At 44.2% G+C, this 24107-nt stretch overlaps 1 protein-coding gene across 5 annotated transcripts in view; it reads right to left on the bottom strand.

Moving 5' to 3' along the window:
- Positions 1 to 24107, bottom strand: part of MSRA (methionine sulfoxide reductase A) — a 331431-nt gene that overhangs the window by 119585 nt on the left and 187739 nt on the right. The gene's annotated exons all lie outside the window — the stretch shown is intronic.

Genomic DNA, 24107 nt, shown 5'->3' with positions numbered 1-24107 from the left:
GACATCACTGTGTGTATTATCTCTGTACTGTGACATCACTGTGTGTATTATCCCTGTACTGTGACATCACTGTGTGTATTATCCCTGTACTGTGACATCACTGTGCGTATTATCTCTGTACTGTGACATCACTGTGCATATTATCTCTGTACTGTGACATCACTGTATGTATTATCTCTGTACTGTGACATCACTGTGTGTATTATCTCTGTACTGTGACATCACTGTGTATATTATCTCTGTACTGTGACATCACTGTGCGTATTATATCTGTACTGTGACATCACTGTGCATATTATCCCTGTACTGTGACATCACTGTGCGTATTATATCTGTACTGTGACATCACTGTGCGTATTATCCCTGTACTGTGACATCACTGTGCATATTATCCCTGTACTGTGACATCACTGTGTGTATTATCCCTGAACTGTGACTTCACTGTGTGTATTACCCCTGTACTGTGACATCACTGTGTATATTTTCTCTGTACTGTGACATCACGGTGTATTATCCCTGTACTGCGACATCACTGTGTGTATTATCCCTGTACTGCGACATCACTGTGTGTATTATCTCTGTACTGTGACATCACTGTGTGTATTATCCCTGTACTGTGACATCACTGTGTGTATTATCCCTGTACTGTGACATCACTGTGCGTATTGTCTCTGTACTGTGACATCACTGTGCATATTATCTCTGTACTGTGACATCACTGTATGTATTATCTCTGTACTGTGACATCACTGTGTGTATTATCTCTGTACTGTGACTACACTGTGTATATTATCCCTGTACTGTGACATCACTGTGTATATTATCTCTGTACTGTGACATCACTGTGCGTATTATATCTGTACTGTGACATCACTGTGCATATTATCCCTGTACTGTGACATCACTGTGCGTATTATCCCTGTACTGTGACATCACTGTGCATATTATATCGGTACTGTGACATCACTGTGCGTATTATATCGGTACTGTGACATCACTGTGCGTATTATATCTGTACTGTGACATCACTGTGCGTATTATCCCTGTACTGTGACATCACTGTGCATATTATCTCTGTACTGTGACATCACTGTATGTATTATCTCTGTATTGTGACATCACTGTGCGTATTATCCCTGTACTGTGACATCACTGTGTGTATTATCCCTGTACTGTGACATCACTGTGTATATTATCTCTGTACTGTGACATCACTGTGTGTATTATCCCTGTACTGTGACATCACTGTGCGTATTATCTCTGTACTGTGACATCACTGTGCGTATTATATCTGTACAGTGACATCACTGTGCGTATTATATCTGTACTGTGACATCACTGTGCGTATTATCCCTGTACTGTGACATCACTGTGCATATTATCTCTGTACTGTGACATCACTGTGCGTATTATATCTGTACTGTGACATCACTGTGCATATTATCCCTGTACTGTGACATCACTGTGTATATTATCTCTGTACTGTGACATCGCTGCGTGTATTATCCCAGTACTGTGACATCGCTGCGTGTATTATCCCTGTACTGTGACATCGCTGCGTGTATTATCCCTGTACTGTGACATCACTGCGTGTATTATCCCTGTACTGTGACATCACTGCGTGTATTATCCCTGTACTGTGACATCACTCCGTGTATTATCCCTGTACGGTGACATCACTGCGTGTATTATCCCTGTATGGTAACATCACTGTGTGTATTATCCCTGTACTGTGACATCACTGCGTGTATTATCCCTGTACGGTGACATCACTGTGTGTATTATCCCTGTATGGTAACATCACTGTGTGTATTATCCCTGTATGGTAACATCACTGTGTGTATTATCCCTGTACTGTGACATCACTGCGTGTATTATCACTGTACGGTGACATCACTGCGTGTATTATCCCTGTATGGTGACATCACTGTGTGTATTATCCCTGTACTGTGACATTGCTGTGTGTATTATCTCTGTACAGTGACATCACTGTGTATTAGCTCTGTACTGTGACCGCACTGTTTATATTATCCCTGTACTGTGACATCACTGTGCATATTATCTCTGTACTGTGACATCACTGTGCGTATTATATCTGTACTGTGACATCACTGTGTGCATTATCTCTGTACTGTGACATCACTGTGCGTATTATATCTGTACTGTGACATCACTGTGCATATTATCCCTGTACTGTGACATCACTGTGTGTATTATCCCTGTACTGTGACATCACTGTGTATATTATCTCTGTACTGTGACATCACTGTGTGTATTATCTCTGTACTGTGACATCACTGTGTATTATCTCTGTACTGTGAAATCACTGTGCGTATTATATCTGTACTGTGACATCACTGTGCATATTATCCCTGTACTGTGACATCACTGTGTATTATCCCTGTACTGTGACATAACTGTGTATATTATCTCTGTACTGTGACATCACTGTGCATATTATCTCTGTACTGTGACATCACTGTGCATATTATATCTGTACTGTGACATCACTGTGTGTATTATCCCAGTACTGTGACATCGCTGCGTGTATTATCCCTGTACTGTGACATCGCTGCGTGTATTATCCCTGTACTGTGACATCACTGCGTGTATTATCCCTGTACTGTGACATCACTGCGTGTATTATCCCTGTACTGTGACATCACTGCGTGTATTCTCCCTGTACGGTGACATCACTGTGTGTATAATCTCTGTACTGTGACATCACTGTGTGTATTATCCCTGTACTGTGACATCACTGCGTGTATTATCCCTGTACGGTGACATCACTGCGTGTATTATCCCTGTATGGTGACATCACTGTGTGTATTATCCCTGTACTGTGACATTGCTGTGTGTATTATCTCTGTACAGTGACATCACTGTGTATTATCTCTGTACTGTGACCGCACTGTTTATATTATCCCTGTACTGTGACATCACTGTGTATTATCTCTGTACTGTGACAACACTGTGTGTATTATCCCTGTACTGTGACATCACTGTGTGTATTATCTCTGTACTGTGACATCACTGTGTGTATTATCTCTGTACTGTGACATCACTGTGCATATTATCTCTGTACTGTGACATCACTGTGTGTATTATCCCTGTACTGTGACATCACTGTGCGTATTATCTCTGTACTGTGACTTCACTGTGTATATTATCCCTGTACTGTGACATCACTGTGTATATTATCTCTGTACTGTGACATCACTGTGCGTATTATATCTGTACTGTGACATCACTGTGCATATTATCCCTGTACTGTGACATCACTGTGCGTATTATCCCTGTACTGTGACATCACTGTGCATATTATATCGGTACTGTGACATCACTGTGCGTATTATATCTGTACTGTGACATCACTGTGCGTATTATCCCTGTACTGTGACATCACTGTGCATATTATCTCTGTACTGTGACATCACTGTATGTATTATCTCTGTATTGTGACATCACTGTGCGTATTATCCCTGTACTGTGACATCACTGTGTGTATTATCCCTGTACTGTGACATCACTGTGTATATTATCTCTGTACTGTGACATCACTGTGTGTATTATCCCTGTACTGTGACATCACTGTGCGTATTATCTCTGTACTGTGACATCACTGTGCGTATTATATCTGTACAGTGACATCACTGTGCGTATTATATCTGTACTGTGACATCACTGTGCGTATTATCCCTGTACTGTGACATCACTGTGCATATTATCTCTGTACTGTGACATCACTGTGCGTATTATATCTGTACTGTGACATCACTGTGCATATTATCCCTGTACTGTGACATCACTGTGTATATTATCTCTGTACTGTGACATCGCTGCGTGTATTATCCCAGTACTGTGACATCGCTGCGTGTATTATCCCTGTACTGTGACATCGCTGCGTGTATTATCCCTGTACTGTGACATCGCTGCGTGTATTATCCCTGTACTGTGACATCACTGCGTGTATTATCCCTGTACTGTGACATCACTCCGTGTATTATCCCTGTACGGTGACATCACTGCGTGTATTATCCCTGTATGGTAACATCACTGTGTGTATTATCCCTGTACTGTGACATCACTGCGTGTATTATCCCTGTACGGTGACATCACTGTGTGTATTATCCCTGTATGGTAACATCACTGTGTGTATTATCCCTGTATGGTAACATCACTGTGTGTATTATCCCTGTACTGTGACATCACTGCGTGTATTATCACTGTACGGTGACATCACTGCGTGTATTATCCCTGTATGGTGACATCACTGTGTGTATTATCCCTGTACTGTGACATTGCTGTGTGTATTATCTCTGTACAGTGACATCACTGTGTATTAGCTCTGTACTGTGACCGCACTGTTTATATTATCCCTGTACTGTGACATCACTGTGCATATTATCTCTGTACTGTGACATCACTGTGCGTATTATATCTGTACTGTGACATCACTGTGTGCATTATCTCTGTACTGTGACATCACTGTGCGTATTATATCTGTACTGTGACATCACTGTGCATATTATCCCTGTACTGTGACATCACTGTGTATTATCCCTGTACTGTGACATCACTGTGTATATTATCTCTGTACTGTGACATCACTGTGTGTATTATCTCTGTACTGTGACATCACTGTGTATTATCTCTGTACTGTGAAATCACTGTGCGTATTATATCTGTACTGTGACATCACTGTGCATATTATCCCTGTACTGTGACATCACTGTGTATTATCCCTGTACTGTGACATAACTGTGTATATTATCTCTGTACTGTGACATCACTGTGCATATTATCTCTGTACTGTGACATCACTGTGCATATTATATCTGTACTGTGACATCACTGTGCATATTATCCCTGTACTGTGACATCACTGTGTATATTATCTCTGTACTGTGACATCGCTGTGTGTATTATCCCAGTACTGTGACATCGCTGCGTGTATTATCCCTGTACTGTGACATCGCTGCGTGTATTATCCCTGTACTGTGACATCACTGCGTGTATTATCCCTGTACTGTGACATCACTGCGTGTATTATCCCTGTACTGTGACATCACTGCGTGTATTCTCCCTGTACGGTGACATCACTGTGTGTATAATCTCTGTACTGTGACATCACTGTGTGTATTATCCCTGTACTGTGACATCACTGCGTGTATTATCCCTGTACGGTGACATCACTGCGTGTATTATCCCTGTATGGTGACATCACTGTGTGTATTATCCCTGTACTGTGACATTGCTGTGTGTATTATCTCTGTACAGTGACATCACTGTGTATTATCTCTGTACTGTGACCGCACTGTTTATATTATCCCTGTACTGTGACATCACTGTGTATTATCTCTGTACTGTGACAACACTGTGTGTATTATCCCTGTACTGTGACATCACTGTGTGTATTATCTCTGTACTGTGACATCACTGTGTGTATTATCTCTGTACTGTGACATCACTGTGCATATTATCTCTGTACTGTGACATCACTGTGTGTATTATCCCTGTACTGTGACATCACTGTGCGTATTATCTCTGTACTGTGACATCACTGTGCGTATTATATCTGTACAGTGACATCACTGTGCGTATTATATCTGTACTGTGACATCACTGTGCGTATTATCCCTGTACTGTGACATCACTGTGCATATTATCTCTGTACTGTGACATCACTGTGCGTATTATATCTGTACTGTGACATCACTGTGCATATTATCCCTGTACTGTGACATCACTGTGTACATTATCTCTGTACTGTGACATCGCTGCGTGTATTATCCCAGTACTGTGACATCGCTGCGTGTATTATCCCTGTACTGTGACATCGCTGCGTGTATTATCCCTGTACTGTGACATCACTGCGTGTATTATCCCTGTACTGTGACATCACTGCGTGTATTATCCCTGTACTGTGACATCACTCCGTGTATTATCCCTGTACGGTGACATCACTGCGTGTATTATCCCTGTATGGTAACATCACTGTGTGTATTATCCCTGTACTGTGACATCACTGCGTGTATTATCCCTGTACGGTGACATCACTGTGTGTATTATCCCTGTATGGTAACATCACTGTGTGTATTATCCCTGTATGGTAACATCACTGTGTGTATTATCCCTGTACTGTGACATCACTGCGTGTATTATCACTGTACGGTGACATCACTGCGTGTATTATCCCTGTATGGTGACATCACTGTGTGTATTATCCCTGTACTGTGACATTGCTGTGTGTATTATCTCTGTACAGTGACATCACTGTGTATTAGCTCTGTACTGTGACCGCACTGTTTATATTATCCCTGTACTGTGACATCACTGTGCATATTATCTCTGTACTGTGACATCACTGTGCGTATTATATCTGTACTGTGACATCACTGTGTGCATTATCTCTGTACTGTGACATCACTGTGCGTATTATATCTGTACTGTGACATCACTGTGCATATTATCCCTGTACTGTGACATCACTGTGTATTATCCCTGTACTGTGACATCACTGTGTATATTATCTCTGTACTGTGACATCACTGTGTGTATTATCTCTGTACTGTGACATCACTGTGTATTATCTCTGTACTGTGAAATCACTGTGCGTATTATATCTGTACTGTGACATCACTGTGCATATTATCCCTGTACTGTGACATCACTGTGTATTATCCCTGTACTGTGACATAACTGTGTATATTATCTCTGTACTGTGACATCACTGTGCATATTATCTCTGTACTGTGACATCACTGTGCATATTATATCTGTACTGTGACATCACTGTGCATATTATCCCTGTACTGTGACATCACTGTGTATATTATCTCTGTACTGTGACATCGCTGTGTGTATTATCCCAGTACTGTGACATCGCTGCGTGTATTATCCCTGTACTGTGACATCGCTGCGTGTATTATCCCTGTACTGTGACATCACTGCGTGTATTATCCCTGTACTGTGACATCACTGCGTGTATTATCCCTGTACTGTGACATCACTGCGTGTATTCTCCCTGTACGGTGACATCACTGTGTGTATAATCTCTGTACTGTGACATCACTGTGTGTATTATCCCTGTACTGTGACATCACTGCGTGTATTATCCCTGTACGGTGACATCACTGCGTGTATTATCCCTGTATGGTGACATCACTGTGTGTATTATCCCTGTACTGTGACATTGCTGTGTGTATTATCTCTGTACAGTGACATCACTGTGTATTATCTCTGTAGTGTGACCGCACTGTTTATATTATCCCTGTACTGTGACATCACTGTGTATTATCTCTGTACTGTGACAACACTGTGTGTATTATCCCTGTACTGTGACATCACTGTGTGTATTATCTCTGTACTGTGACATCACTGTGTGTATTATCTCTGTACTGTGACATCACTGTGCATATTATCTCTGTACTGTGACAACACTGTGTGTATTATCCCTGTACTGTGACATCACTGTGTATTATCTCTGTACTGTGACCGCACTGTTTATATTATCCCTGTACTGTGACATCACTGTGTATTATCTCTGTACTGTGACAACACTGTGTGTATTATGCCTGTACTGTGACATCACTGTGTGTATTATCTCTGTACTGTGACATCACTGTGTGTATTATCTCTGTACTGTGACATCACTGTGTGTATTATCTCTGTACTGTGACATCACTGTGTTTATTATCCCTGTACTGTGACATCACTGTGTGTATTATCTCTTGTACGGTGACATCACTGTGTATTATCCCTGTACTGTGACATCACTGTGTGTATTATCCCTGTACTGTGACATCACTGTGTGTATTATCTTTGTATTACATGTGTGGTTCCCACCATGAAATATAGAGGGGAGGTGTGATGGTCCGGGGACGCTTTGTTTATGACACTCTTGGTGATTTATTCCAAATTCAAGACACAATCACCTGGCATGGCCACCACCGCGTCTCCATTGTGAGGCAGTGACCGGGATCGGATATGAGGGACGTTATATATCCCCCAGAATGTGTACAGAGACCTATTAAACCCATTAGAGTGCATTGCAGTCACAGACACACCTGCGGGTGCAATGCAGGAATGAAGGTGAGCATTGACCTTTTCAGGCTATCTGGCTAAGGCAGATTAGTAAAACCCGGCAGGGCCTTCATTTCTTGGAGGAGGCTACAAGAAGGCAGTGGGGCGGCCTCCTCCCTCCAACCCGGGTTTTCCAGTGGCTCTTGCCACAGGTCCTTTAAAACCCTGCATTAAGGATTAGTGGTGTTCAGTGTTGGGACCTGCTAGGAGCACAGCAGGAAAGCTCGACGGACCTGTATGTAGCTGAACCTACGCCTGGGAAGGCTCTGCACACGTCATGCTCTGAGCGGCCCGGCACGGCTGTTGCCCCCGGCAACCTTTGGTATTGGACTTGTGTTAACTCAGCTGCGAACTGGAGGACTTTATATTTTACCTGTGAGTGCTGAATAAAAGCTGCTTATGTTGGACTTTCTTGGGTCACTGCCTCAGTTACAGCACGGTATGAACACCACCACCTTACACGATTTAGTAGACCATCATTTGGGTTGCAACTGGCAATGACCAAAATCAGACCTCTAGGCCATGTAAGGGCTATATGACCAAAAAGGGGATGGATGTAGGTTGCGTCAGATGACATGACCTCCACAGTCACCCGACTTCAACCCAATGAAGATAGTTTGGGATGAGTTGGATGCAGAGTGAAGGCAAAGCAGCGGACAAGTGCTTGGCACCTCTGGGAACTCCTACAAGATTGTTGGAAGCCATTCCAGGTGACGACCTGATGAAGCGGCTGAGAGAAACGAAAAGGGTATAAAATGGTCATCAGAGCAAAAGGGGGGTACTCTGAGGAATCTTAGGTGTAACACACATTCTGGTTTGCTTCATAAGTGATTCTTTACTCCTTGTTTCCATATGTGTGCCTTCGTAGTTTTGCTGCCATCAGTCTGAATCTATAATGTGCACTTTCCAATAAGAACAAGGAAAAACCATTACATGAACAGGCGTGTCCAAACCTCTCATCGGCACTGTATACATTGTAAGGTGGCTAACAGACGCATAGTTGATGGGAGGTATGTATCTCCCATCAACAGATGGCAGTCCTCTGTGATGTAACCCGGAATGTTACTCTAGTGCACGTAAGCACTAAGAGGACTGTTTGGTGCACTAGGGGCCGGGATACGGGAAGTTGGAGAGATGGGCGGGTCTAGCTACCCACATGCTGTACTGATGAAAAGTTTGGACACACGTTCTCATTTAAAGATTTTTCTGTATTTTCATGACTTTGAAAATTGTACATTCACACTGAAGGCATCAAAACTATGAATTAACACATGTGGAATTATATACTTAACAAAAAAGTGTGAAACAACTGAAAATATGTCTTATATTCTAGGTTCTTCAAAGTAGCCACCTTTTGCTTTGATGACTGCTTTGCACACTTGTCATTCTCTTGATGAGCTTCAAAAGGTAGTCACCGGAAATGGTCTTCACTTCACAGGTGTGCCCTGTCAGGTTTAATAAGTGGGATTTCTTGCCTTATAAATGAGATTGGGACCATCAGTTGTGTTGTGCAGAAGTCTGGTGGATACACAGCTGATAGTCCTACTGAATAGACTGTTAGAATTTGTATTATTGCAAGAAAAAAACAGCTAAGTAAAGAAAGACGAGTGGCCATCATTACTTTAAGGAATGAAGGTCAGTCAGTCCGAAAAATTGGGCAAACTTTGAAAGTGTCCCCAAGTGCAGTTGCAAAAACCATCAAGCGCTACAAAAAAACTGGCTCACTTGAGGACTGCCCCAGGAAAGGAAGACCAAGAGTCACCTCTGCTTCTGAGGATAAGTTTATCCGAGTCACCAGCCTCAGAAATCGCAGGTTAACAGCAGCTCAGATTAGAGACCAGGTCAATGCCACACAGAGTTCTAGGAGCAGACACATCTCTACAACAACTGTTAAGAGGAGACTTTGTGCAGCAGGCCTTCATGGTAAAATAGTTGCTAGGAAACCACTGCTAAGGACAGGCAACAAGCAGAAGAGACTTGTTTGGGCTAAAGAATACAAGGAATGGACATTAGACCAGTGGAAATCTGTGCTTTGGTCTGATGAGTCCAAATATGAGATCTTTGGTTCTAACCACCGTGTCTTTGTGTGAAGCAGAAAAGGTGAACGGATGGACTCTACATGCCTGGTTCCCACCGTGAAGCATGGAGGAGGAGGTGTGATGGTGTGGGGGGGCTTTGCTGGTGACACTGTTGGGGATTTATTCAAAATTGATGGCATACTGAACCAGCATGGCTACCACAGCCTCTTGCAGCAGCATGCTATTCCATCCGGTTTGCGTTTAGTTGGACCATCATTTATTTTTCAACAGGACAATGACCCCAAACACACCTCCAGGCTGTGTAAGGGCTATTTGACCAAGAAGGAGAGTGATGGGGTGCAACGCCAGATGACCTGGCCTCCACAGTCACCAGACCTGAACTCAATCGAGATGGTTTGGGGTGAGCTGGACCGCAGAGTGAAGGCAAAAGGGCCAACAAGTGCTAAGCATCTCTGGGAACTCCTTCAAGATTGTTGGAAGACCATTTCCGGTGACTACCTTTTGAAGCTCATCAAGAGAATGCCAAGAGTGTGCAAAGCAGTCATCAAAGCAAAAGGTGGCTACTTTGAAGAACCTAGAATATAAGACATATTTTCAGTTGTTTCACACTTTTTTTTTTTAAGTATATAATTCCACATGTGTTAATTCATAGTTTTGATGCCTTCAGTGTGAATGTACAATTTTCAAAGTCATGAAAATACAGAAAAATCTTTAAATGAGAAGGTGTGTCCAAACTTTTGGTCTGTACTGTACCTCACCTCTGGGTGTGGTAAGATATAACATGGAGGCAGTTGTTTGGCACATGGTCTGTGTGTTAGGAGGTAGAAGGCCTCCTGTGTGTTGTGGTCTCCCGACTAAGCCAGTGACCGGGATGTTAGCCAGCCTGTGTGCCCACAGGACTGGCTAACCAGAAACTTTGCCTTAAGGACTCTTTACTTTGCTTTTGCCTGAACCAAAGGCTTTTTGCATTCCTTTTGCTTTTGCCTCGTTTATGAAGGAATAAACGGACATGGACATTTAAAGGAACATGCTTCCTGTTTGCCTCCCGTCGCGCTAAGGTGAGTAGAAACCCCACAACATATTCATAATCTAACTGATAATACAATAAGAATAGTTACATTCAGAGCGGCCGCTGTACTGATCCCTCGTCTGATACTTATCTAAGTTAAAAAGAAGCAAGACAAAAATATATCTCATACCCTACCATAATTATATATAAATGTAAAGCAAAGTTGCATAATAAATATAGGGTACTTAGTGAACTATTTTTGATCAAAAAAAGTATACAAGCCGTCCCACCAGCGGCAAGGTGACCCTAAATTGGGACGGTACCTATACTGCCTATATTAAAAACCTTACTGTATATCAAAGTTGAAGTAATGCATATAAAAGGGTAGACAAATAGGACCGGGTCCCAACTCCAGACCACCTAGGCCCGTGGTAAGCTACATATATACCAATCAGCTCAACAAAGGGCATGCCACACCCTTAAATTGCACAGAATGCAAACAAGTCAAAAAACCAGACAATGTGAACTGAGGTCTAAGATGGCAGACATACAAGAAACAGAGGCATGTTCACACTAGCAAAAAAGAAAAAAAGAAGCAAGACAAAAATATATCTCATACCCTACCATAATTATATATAAATATAAAGCAAAGTTGCATAATAAATATAGGGTACTTAGTGAACTATTTTTGATCAAAAAAAGTATACAAGCCGTCCCACCAGCGGCAAGGTGACCCTAAATTGGGACGGTACCTATACTGCCTATATTAAAAACCTTACTGTATATCAAAGTTGAAGTAATGCATATAAAAGGGTAGACAAATAGGACCGGGTCCCAACTCCAGACCACCTAGGCCCGTGGTAAGCTACATATATACCAATCAGCTCAACAAAGGGCATGCCACACCCTTAAATTGCACAGAATGCAAACAAGTCAAAAAACCAGACAATGTGAACTGAGGTCTAAGATGGCAGACATACAAGAAACAGAGGCATGTTCACACTAGCAAAAAAGAAAAAAAGAAGCAAGACAAAAATATATCTCATACCCTACCATAATTATATATAAATATAAAGCAAAGTTGCATAATAAATATAGGGTACTTAGTGAACTATTTTTGATCAAAAAAAGTATACAAGCCGTCCCACCAGCGGCAAGGTGACCCTAAATTGGGACGGTACCTATACTGCCTATATTAAAAACCTTACTGTATATCAAAGTTGAAGTAATGCATATAAAAGGGTAGACAAATAGGTCTACTTTTCTAAGTTGTAGCTTTGTTTCCTTTACCAAACACGCGGTCAAACACAATAACCTTTTGTTTTGCTTTCTTTTTTTGCAAACCGTTCAAAGCCGGCAATTTACCTGCAAATTGTTACTTGTGTCTTGTGCATAATCAAGTCTTTGCGTCTTTCTTTCATTTTTTTTTTTAACCTGTCATTTTTTTGGGCTCAGAGCAATTTTACTGAAAGACTTGTTTCTTCAACAAAAATCAAAACCGGTTTTGGTCTGAATGTCGGAAGGACAAAAAAAAATTACGCGTTCATTTTTTTTTTCCTTCAGAAAACAATTTGTGTTCTATTCTATCATTGCTTTTGACTTTTCTTTTTAATGTGTTTTGTACTTTACGTACCATTTCTTCAAAACATTCTACTTCATGACACCCCCCTTAATAGGGCACTTTTTCCTAGCTCCTTTCTTGGGGAAGACCCCAGGAGAGGTTAGGTTGAATCCCCCACTCTCAAATTACTATTTTTCTAAAAACTTTGGCTCTAAGGGGTAACATTGTGGAGAGGGACAAGCCAAGTCTGGCTAGTCAGAGTGAGGAGACTTATAAGCCATGCATGCTCCTCTGGGAAATTAAATATGCAAATTGTCTCTTCAGAGAGGAAGAGGACTAGAACTTTAGTGCCACCTATTTTTAGCACCAATTCTAAAAGTCAATATTGACTCTTTAATGAGCCTTGCAATATAATTTAGGATAAAAGCGAAATTAGAATCTTAATTTGCAGACACTGTGTTTTGGGGTGTTGCTCCTCTTCAGTGCAAAGTATGAGATCTGATTTGGCTGGGTGAGAGGCTCTGGACTGTGGTCTAAGAGGTAACGTTTCTCCCTGTGGAGAGTGACAAGCCAAGCCTGGCATGTTAGAGTGAGGAGACTTATAAGCCAGGCATGCTCCTCTAGGAAATGAAATAGACCCCACTTCAGAGCCTCTCACCCAGCCAAATCAGATCTCATACTTTGCACTGATGAGGGGCAACACCCCAGAACATAGTGTCTGCAAATTGAGATTCTGGTTTGGCTTTCACCCTAGGTCATATTGCAAGGCTCGTTAAAGAGTCGATATTGACTTTTAGAATCGCTTTAATAGGTGGCGCTAGAGTTCTAGTCCTCTTCTTCTCTGATGAGACAATTTGAATATCTAAAGAAGTTTGCTGAACCCTCACTGGAGGAAAGGGGGGGGGAGGGAAATTAGGAGGTGGGTACTTCTTACCCTCCTTTTTTTCCCCCTTTCCTAATGGTGACATTATTGATGTATATCTGTATATGTATATGTCTTAGTATTCTCCAATCCCTTCTGTATCTTAATAGGTAAGTTAAGAACTACAAGAGCGATAACTCACCAGAATCAGATCAACCCTCAATTTGGAGAATGGTATCACACCATTTTAGGTAAAGCTTCATACGAGTTTCATCATCACTTATATCCCACAGTATATTTAGCCTCCCAAAACAAGAAGAAAACAGGAGTAGCCACATTGATTTCGGGGTCATGCCCCATTCAAATTACGTCAAACATCAGACCCACGGGGGAGATACATCATATTGCATGTTACTTATAGGGATATTCCTATTTTACGGTGTAATATCTTTGTGCCGAATGTATCACTAATCTCCTTCTTAAATTGAATTCTTCTGAAACGCTCACATTTACCCCCCATCATCCTGGATCATTGGATGGGACTTAATGTTATTTATTTGGATATAATGGACAGAGTATCAGAACATGGAACCACCTCAAATAGATGCCACTTTCAGTCACTTTCCAATAAGTAAATTCACTTTATATGATCTTTGGCGCACTAAACACCCAACTGAGAAAACATATTCCTTCTTCTTCCCCCACATGGCACACATACCAGAATTGATTATTTTTTGGGGGGGAAATATCCAGACACTAAGGCTGACCACAAATGTCACCACAGGAGTAATCTCATGGTCAGATCATGCGCCTTTAACTCTCACCCTCTCTCAAACGTCAACAGGACTAAACTGTGCCACTGGAGACTTAACGAAAAGTTTCTCAAAAAAACAATCCATAAGGACGAACCGGAAAAAACTTTCACTGAGTATTTTGAAATCGACAAAAGGTTCAGTCCCTAATTTTTCAACTACAGTGGCTTGCGAAAATATTCACCCCCCTTGGCTTTTTACCTGTGTGTAAATATTTTTGCAATCCGATTTGTGTGTGATGCATCAGCACTAAATAGTCTAAGTTGATGAAGTAAGAAAAATATAGGCATATATTACATTTATGGAATCAAATAACTAAAAATTGTCATGTGCATATGTATTCACCCCTTTTGTGATGAGGCCTCCACAAATTTCTGGTGCAAGCAATTACCTTCATAAGTCCCATGCTTAGTGAGAGAAAGTCCACATGTGTGCAATCTAAGTGTCACATGTCTGTTAGTATATAAACTTTACCTTTTCTGAAAGGCCACAGGGGCTACAACACCATTAACAAGAGGCACCACTAACCAAACAACACCATGAAGACCAAGATCTCCAAACAACACCATGAAGATCAAGGATTTTTCCAAACAACACCATGAAGACCAAGAAGATCTCCAAACAAGTCAGGGACAAAGTTGTTGAGAAGTACAAGTCAGGGTTGGGTTCTAAAAAATATCCCAATCTCTGATGAACCCCGGAGCACCATCAAATCCATTATCATCAAATGGAAAGAACATGGTACCACAACAAACCTGCCTAGAGAGGGCCACCCAACAAAACTCTCAGCCCAGACAAGGAGGGCATTAATCAAAGAGGCAAGACAGAGACCAAAGGTAACACTGAAGGCGCCGCAGATTTCCAAGCAGAGACTGGAGTATGACTACAATAAACCGTACACTTCATAGAGGTGGCCTTTATGGAAGCGTGGGCAGAAAAAAAGCCTTTACTTACACACAAAAAAATTGTAAGGCTCATTTTGAGTTTGCCAAAAGACATATGGGAGACTCCCCAAATGTATGGAAGAAGGTGCTGTGGCCAGATGAGACTAAAATTTAACTTTTTGGTCACCAAGGTAAACGCCATGTCTGGCGCCAAACCAACACAGCTCATCACCTCAAGAACACCATCCTCACAGTGAAACATATTGGTGGCAGCAGCATGCTGTGGGGATGTTTTTTGGCAGCAGGGACAGGGAAAATGGTCCGAATCAAGGGGAAGATGGATGGTCCAAAATACAGGGATATTCTTGAGCAAAACCTGCTTCAGTCTGTCAGTGACTTCAGACTGGGACGGCGGTTCACCTTCCAACAAGACAATGACCCAAAGCATACTGCTAAAGCAACACTCGAGTGGATTAAGGGGAAATGTGTAAATGTTTTGGAGTGGCCGAGTCACAGCCCAGACCTTCATCCAATTGAGAATCTGTGGTCTGACTTGAAGATTGCTGTTCACCAGAGGAAACCATCTAACTTGAAGGAGCTGGAGCAGATATGCCTTGAGGAATGAGCAAAAATCCGAGTGCCAAGATGTGGAAAGCTCAGAGATTTATGCAAATGGACTTGCAGCTGTAATTGCCACAAAAAAAAGGAGGCTCTACATAGTACTGACTGTAGGGGGGTGAGTAGTTATGCACACTGAAGTTTTCAATTATTTTGTCCTATTTGTTGTTTGTTTCACAATAAAAAGAAAATCAAATGTTCACAAATGTAGGCATGTTCCTTACATGAACTGATGCAAACACTGAAATTCCAGGTTGTGAGGTAGCAAAACATGAAAAATGCCAAGGGGTGTGAATACTTTCACAAGCCACTGTATCTGGGAAGCGCATAAGGCTGTTTTTAAGAGGAAATTGCATAGACTTAGGCTCCTGTTTAAAAAAGATAGATCTCCTGACAGATCAATTAAGGACCTTAGAAACAAGACTTACCATTGCCCCGTCTAAAAAATAATTCTTAGAGACATTATTTCCATTCGTTCAAAGCTTAAAGACATTACTGTATATAAAACTGAACAAATGTTATTATATATACACATCATTCCACTGAAACTGCCCTGTCCGAAATTACTAACTACTTACTGCCAAAGCTAAAGGACAATTCTTTATACTCCTCTTTCTAGACCTGCCTCTTACACAGTTGACTACTCTCTCCTACTACAGATCCGCTCTTCCTTTGGCGTCAAAGACCTTGCCCTATCCTGGATCTCCTCATACCTTTCCAACTGCACATTTAGCATCTCCCACACTACCTCCTCATCCCGCCACCTCTCTGTCGGGAGTCCCTCAAGGCTCTGTCCTAGGACTCCTACTCTTCTCAATCTATACCCTTGGCCTGGGACAACTCAAAGTACCATGGCTTCCAGTACCGCTGATGACACTAAAATCTACCTCTCTGACCCACACGTCACCTCTATGCTGTCCAAAATCCCAGAGTATCTATCAGCCATATCCTCCTTCTCCTCTCGCTTCCTCAAGGTCAATGTAGACGAAACTGAACTCATCATCTTTCCTCCATCTCATGTATCTTCCCTACTTGATCTATTTATCACAATAAACTACATCACACTTTCCCTTGTACCGGACATCCACTGCCTCGGAGTAACCCTTGACTCTGCCCTGGCCTTCCAACGGCACATCTAAGCTCTCACCATCCCCTGTCGCCTCCAGCTCAAAAATATTTCCAGAATCCATTCTTTCCTCAACCCTCAATCTAATAAAATGCTTGTGCATGCCCTCATCATCTCCCGCCTGGACTACTGCAACATCCTCCTCTGTGGTCTCTCTGCTAACACTCTCGCACCTCTCCAGTCCGTTCAATAACTCTGCTGCCCGACTAATTAATTTCTCTCCTCACTACTCACCCGCTTCCCTCCTCTGCAAATCCCCTGACTGGCTCTCGATTCCTCAGCATATGCAGTTCAAACTACTAACACTGGCCTACAAAGCCATACATAACCTCTCTCCTCCGTACATCTCCGAACTAATCTCCCGGTATCTTCCCTCACGTAATCTCCGGTCCTCCCAAGACCTCCTTCTCTCTTCTACACTTATTCGTTCCTCACGCAATCACCTCCAAGACTTTTTCCGAATATCCCCCATCCTCTGGAATTCTGTGCCCCAACACGTCTGATTATCCACCACATTCAGATCCTTCAGATGGAACTTGAAAACCCATCTCTTCAAGAAAGTTTAAAGCCTGCAATGACCACGCTGCCTCCTCGCCACCACCGGAGCTGCTGCAACCACCCAACCTACTGTCTCCTTCCCCGTTCCTGTAGAATGTAAGCCGCAAGGGCAGGGCCCTCTCCCCTCTGTACCGGTCTATCATTGTTAGTTTGTTTACTGTAAGTGATATCTGTATTTTTTATGTAACCCCTTCTCATGTACGGCACCATGGAATCAATGGCGCTATATAAATCATGGGCGACTTCAACATCCCCATTAACACTTCACACTCATCTGTCTCTAAGCTTCTATCCCTCACTTACTCCTTCGGCCTCGCTCAGTGGTCTTCCACAGCCACTTACAAATATGGCCACACACTGGACCTCATCTTCACCCGCCTCTGTTCCTTATCTAACCTCTCTAACTCATCTCTCCCTCTATCTGACCACAACCTACTTAAGTTCTCTTCCCTCTCCTCTCCAGGTCCACAAACCCCACTCCACAAACTTAAACACCCTCGCAGAAATCTCAAACACCATGACCTACACTCACTCTCTGAATTCCATCTCCCTCTTAAAGACATTAGTTCCTTACACGATGCAGACGTTGCTGCTGCTATATACATTGCTCAAAAAAATAGAAATAAAGGGAACACTCAAATAGCACATCCTAGATCTGAATGAATGAAATCTTCTCATTGAATACTTTGTTCTGTACAAAGTTGAATGTGCTGACAACAAAATCACACAAAAATCATCAATGGAAATCACATTTATTAACCAATGGAGGCCTGGATTTGGAGTCACCCCCAAAATTAAAGTGGAAAAACACACTACAGGCTGATCCAACTTTGATGTAATGTCCTTAAAACAAGTCAAAATGAGTCTCAGTATTGTGTGTGACCTCCACGTGCCTGTATGACCTCCCTACAACGCCTGGGCATGCTCCTGATGAGGTTGCGGATGGTCTCCGGTGGGATCTCCTCCCAGAGCTGGACTAAAGCATCCGCCAACTCCTGGACAGTCTGTGGTGCAACGTGACGTTGGTGGATGGAGCGAGACATGTTGTCCCAGATGTGCTCAATCGGATTCAGGTCTGGGGAACGGGCGGCCAGTCCATAGCTTCAATGCCTTCATCTTGCAGGAACTGCTGACCCACACCAGCCACATGAGGTCTGGCATTGTCCTGCATTAGGCGGAACCCAGGGCCAACCGCACCAGCATATGGTCTCACAAGGGGTCTGAGGACCTCATCTCGGTACCTAAAGGCAGTCAGGCTACCTCTGGCGAGCACATGGAGGGCTGTGTGGCCCTCCAAAGAAATGCCACCCCACACCATTACTGACCCACTGCCAAACCGGTCATGCTGAAGGATGTTGCAGGCAGCAGATCACTCTCCACGGCGTCTCCAGACTCTGTCACGTCTGTCACATGTGCTCAGTGTGAACCTGCTTTCATCTGTGAAGAGCACAGGGCGCAGTGGCGACCTTGCCAATCCTGGTGTTCTGTGGCAAATGCCAAGCGTCTTGCACGGTGTTGGGCTCTGAGCACAACCCCCATCTGTGGACGTCGGGCCCTCATACCACCCTCATGGAGTCGGTTTTTAACCGTTTGTGCAGACACATGCATATTTGTGGCCTGCTGGAGGTCATTTTGCAGGGCTCTGGCAGTGCTCCTCCTGTTCCTCCTTGCACAAAGGCAGAGGTAGTGGTCCTGCTGTTGGGTTGTTGCCCTCCTACGGCACCCTCCACGTCTCGTGGTGTACTGGCCTGTCTCCTGGTAGTGCCTCCAGCCTCTGGACACTACGATGACAGACACAGCAAACCTTCTTGCCACAGCTCGCATTGATGTGCCATCCTGGATGAGCTGCACTACCTGAGCAACTTCTGTGGGTTGCAGAGTCCGTCTCATGCTACCACAAGTGACCAAAACATCAGCCAGAAAGCATTGGTACTGAGATGTGGTCTGTGGTCCCCACCTACAGAGCCACTCCTTTATTGAGTGTGTCTTGATAATTGCCAATAATTTCCATCTATTGTCTATTCCATTTGCACAACAGCATGTGAAATTGATTGTCAATCAGTATTGCTTCCTAAGTGGACAGTTTGATTTCACAGAAGTTTGATTTACTTGGAGTTATATTCTGTTGCTTAAGTGTTCCCTTTATTTTTTTGAGCAGTGTATAAACCACAACAGCTGCAGTTCTCGGTTCGGTCGCCCCTCTCACACACACCAAAGCTCGCAAAATCAATAGGCAACCCTGGCACACCAGCCTGACTAAAGAACTGCGACGGGCCCCCAGGGTTGCTGAACGCAGATGGAAAAGGTCCAGCTCCAACGAGCACGTAATCACATTCAAACAGTCCCTCACTACTTTCAAGTCCACACTTACTGCAGCAAAACAGACTTACTCTCTCATATCCTCCCTGTCTCACAACCCCAAACAGCTTTTCAACACTTTCAATTCTCTCCTCCGTCCCCCAGCACCTCCTCCCTCTCCTCTCATCTCAGTCAAAGACTTTGTCTCATTCTTCAAGCAGAAGATTGATAGCATCCAACAAATCTTTTGCCTTAAGTTCCCACAGCCCCTCCTCATATCTACCTAACTTTCCTCCTCCAAAACCAGCTTCTCCACCATTACAGAAGATCAAGTTTCGTCTTTACTCTCCAAATCACACCTCACCACCTGAGAACTTGACCCAATCCCATCCCACCTCATCCCTAACCTTACCACAGTCTTCATCCCAACCCTAACCCACCTCTCCAACTTGTCACTAACAACTGGAGTCTTCCCCTCATGTTTCCAACATGCCTCAATCACACCCATCCTCAAAAAGCCCTCCCTTGACCCAACCTTTCTGTCTAGTCATCGCCCCATATCACTCCTTCCCTATGCCTCAAAACTACTGGAACAACACATCCACCTTGAACTGTCTACCAACCTCTCCTCCTGCTCCCTCTTCGACCGCTTACAATCAGGCTTCCGACCGCACCACTCCACTGAAACTGCCCTGACTAAAGTCACCAGTGACCTACTAACTGCCAAATCCAAATGCCACAACTCTGTCCTCTTCCTCCTGGACCTGTCATCTGCCTTCGACACAGTGGACCATTCCTTCTTACTACAGACTCTCTCTTCTCTTGGCATCACAGACTTGGCCCTATCTTGGATCTTTTCATACCTAACAGACAGGACATTCAGCGTCTCCCACTCCGTGTCTCCCACTCACACACCACCTCCTCACCTTGGCCCCTATCTGTCAGTGTCCCCCAAGGTTCAGTCCTAGGGCCCCTGCTCTTCTCCATCTACACCATTGGCCTGGGACAGCTCATAGAGTCCCACGGCTTTCAGTATCACCTCTATGCTGATGACACACAGATCTACCTCTCTGGACCCGATATCACCTCCTTTCTAACCAGAATCCCACAATGTTTGTCCGCTATTTCATCCTTCTCTGCCATATTTCAAAAGCTTAACATGGATAAAACTGAATTCATCATCTTTCCCCCACCTCACTCAACTCCCCCATCTGACCTATCCATCAAAGTTAATGACTGCCCACTGTCCCCAGTAACACAAGCTCGCTGCCTCGGTGTAACCCTGGACTCTGATCTCTCCTTCAAACCAACATATCTAAGCCCTCTCCACTTCTTGCCGACTCCAACTCAGAAATATTTCCCAAATCCGCACATTCCTCAGTAAAGACTCTGCAAAAACACTAGTGCATGCCCTCATCATCTCCCGCCTCGACTACTGCAACCTCCTGTTCTGTGACCTCCCTTCTAACACTCTCACACCCCTCCAATTTATCCTAAACTCTGCTGCCCAACTAATCCACCTGTCCCGCCGCTACTCCCCGGCCTCCCCCCTCTGTCAATCCCTTCACTGGCTCCCCATTGCCCAGAGACTCCAGTTCAAAATCCTAACTATGGCATACAATGCCATCCACAACCTGTCTCCTCCATACATCTGTGACCTAGTCTCCAGGTACTTACCTGCACGCAACCTACGATCCTCACAAGATCTCCTTCTCTACTCCCCCCTTATCTCCTCCCACAATCGCATACAAGATTTCTCCCGTGCATTCCCCCTAGTCTGGAACTCTCTACCCCAACATATCAGACTCTCGCCTACCGTGGAAACCTTCAAAAAGAGCCTGAAGACCCACCTCTTCCAACAAGCCTACAACCTGCAGTAACCCTTGCTCCACCATACCGCTGCACGACCAGCTCTACCCTCACCTACTGTATCCTCACCCATCCCTCGTAGATTGTGAGCCCTCGCAGGCAGGGTCCTCTCTCCCCCTGTACCACTCGCTGACTCGTTTTGTTCAAGATTATTATAAGTGTATTTGCTACGTTTACCCCTTTTCACATGTAAAGCGCCATGGAATAAATGGCGCTATAATAATAATAAATAATAATAATAATAATAAATAATATAATAAACAAAAATATTATGAGAAGGGAAATACATCTCACTCACTATTGGCGAGATAACTTAGAGAGGAAAGAGCCCAATCGTCAGTCTATGCCCTCTTAGGCAATGAAGGGACAGTATTATACGATCCCACTAAAATACCTAAAATTTTCTAAGAGAAATTATCCAAACTACACTGCTTAAAAAAATAAAGAGAACACTAAAATACCACAACCTAGATATCACTGAATGATATATTCCAGTTGCAAATCTTTATTCACTACATAGTGGAATGCATTGAGAACAATAAAACATAAAAATGATCAATGTAAATCAAAATTATTATCCCATGGAGGTCTGGATTTGGAATGATACTCAAAATCAAAGTGGAAAATCAAATTACAGGCTGATCCAACTTCAGTGCAAATGGCTCAAGACAAGGAAATGATGCTCAGTAGTGTGTGGCCTCTATGTGCCTGTATGACCTTCCTACAACGCCTGGGCATGCTCCTGATGAGGCTGAGTATTGTGTGTGGCCTCCACGTGCCTGTATGACCTCCCTACAACGCCTGGGCATGCTCCTGATGAGGCTGAGTATTGTGTGTGGCCTCCACGTGCCTGTATGACCTCCCTACAACGCCTGGGCATGCTCCTGATGAGGCTGAGTATTGTGTGTGGCCTCCACGTGCCTGTATGACCTCCCTACAACGCCTGGGCATGCTCCTGATGAGGCTCAGTATTGTGTGTGGCCTCCACGTGCCTGTATGACCTCCCTACAACGCCTAGGCATGCTCCTGATGAGGCTGAGTATTGTGTGTAGCCTCCATGTGCCTGTATGACCTCCCTACAACGCCTGGGAATGCTCCTGATGAGGCTGAGTATTGTGTGAGGCCTCCACGTGCCTGTATGACCTCCCTACAACGCCTGGGCATGCTCCTGATGAGGCTGAGTATTGTGTGTGGCCTCCACGTGCCTGTATGACCTCCCTACAACGCCTGGGCATGCTCCTGATGAGGCTCAGTATTGTGTGTGACCTCCACGTGCCTGTATGACCTCCCTACAACACCTGGGCATGCTCCTGATGAGGCTCAGTATTGTGTGTGGCCTCCACGTGCCTGTATGACCTCCCTACAACACCTGGGCATGCTCCTGATAAGGCTCAGTATTGTGTGTGGCCTCCACGTGCCTGTATGACCTCCCTACAACACCTGGGCATGCTCCTGATGAGGCTCAGTATTGTGTGTGGCCTCCACGTGCCTGTATGACCTTCCTACAACGCCTGGGCATTCTCCTGATGAGGCTGAGTATTGTGTGTGGCCTCCACGTGCCTGTATGACCTCCCTACAACACCTGGGCATGCTCCTGATGAGGCTCAGTATTGTGTGTGGCCTCCACGTGCCTGTATGACCTCCCTACAACACCTGGGCATGCTCCTGATGAGGCTCAGTATTGTGTGTGGCCTCCACGTGCCTGTATGACCTCCCTACAACGCCTGGGCATGCTCCTGATGAGGCTGGGTATTGTGTGTGGCCTCCACGTGCCTGTATGACCTTCCTACAACGCCTGGGCATGCTCCTGATGAGGCTGAGTATTGTGTGTGGCCTCCACGTGCCTGTATGACCTCCCTACAACGCCTGGGCATGCTCCTGATGAGGCTCAGTATTGTGTGTGGCCTCCACATGCCTGTATGACCTCCCTACAATGCCTGGGCATGCTCCTGATGAGGCTGAGTATTGTGTGTGGCCTCCACGTGCCTGTATGACCTTCCTACAACGCCTGGGCATGCTCCTGATGAGGCGGCGGGTGTTCTCCTGTGGGATCTCCTCCCAGACCTGGATTAAAGCATCAGTCAACTCCTGGACAGTCTGTGGTGCAACGTGGAGTTGGTGGATGGAGCGAGACATGATGTCCCAGATGTACTCAATCGGATTGAGGTCTGGGGAACGGGCGGCCAGTCCATAGCTTCAATGCCTTCATCTTGCAGGAACTGCTGACACACTCCAGCCACATGAGGTCTGGCATTGTCCTGCATTAGGTGGAACCCAGGGCCAACCGCACCAGCATATGGTCTCACAAGGGGTCTGAGGATCTCATCTCGGTACCTAATGGCAGTCAGGCTACCTCTGGCGAGCACATGGGGGGCTGTGCGGCCCT

This window comes from Phyllobates terribilis, unplaced genomic scaffold (assembly GCF_046119375.1).
Source record: "Phyllobates terribilis strain yellow unplaced genomic scaffold, ASM4611937v1 Scaffold_3__8_contigs__length_932513732, whole genome shotgun sequence".
Lineage (NCBI taxonomy): Eukaryota > Metazoa > Chordata > Amphibia > Anura > Dendrobatidae > Phyllobates > Phyllobates terribilis.
The sequence above is the reverse complement of the archived record's forward strand: the minus strand, read 5'-3'. Positions and strand labels throughout refer to the sequence as shown.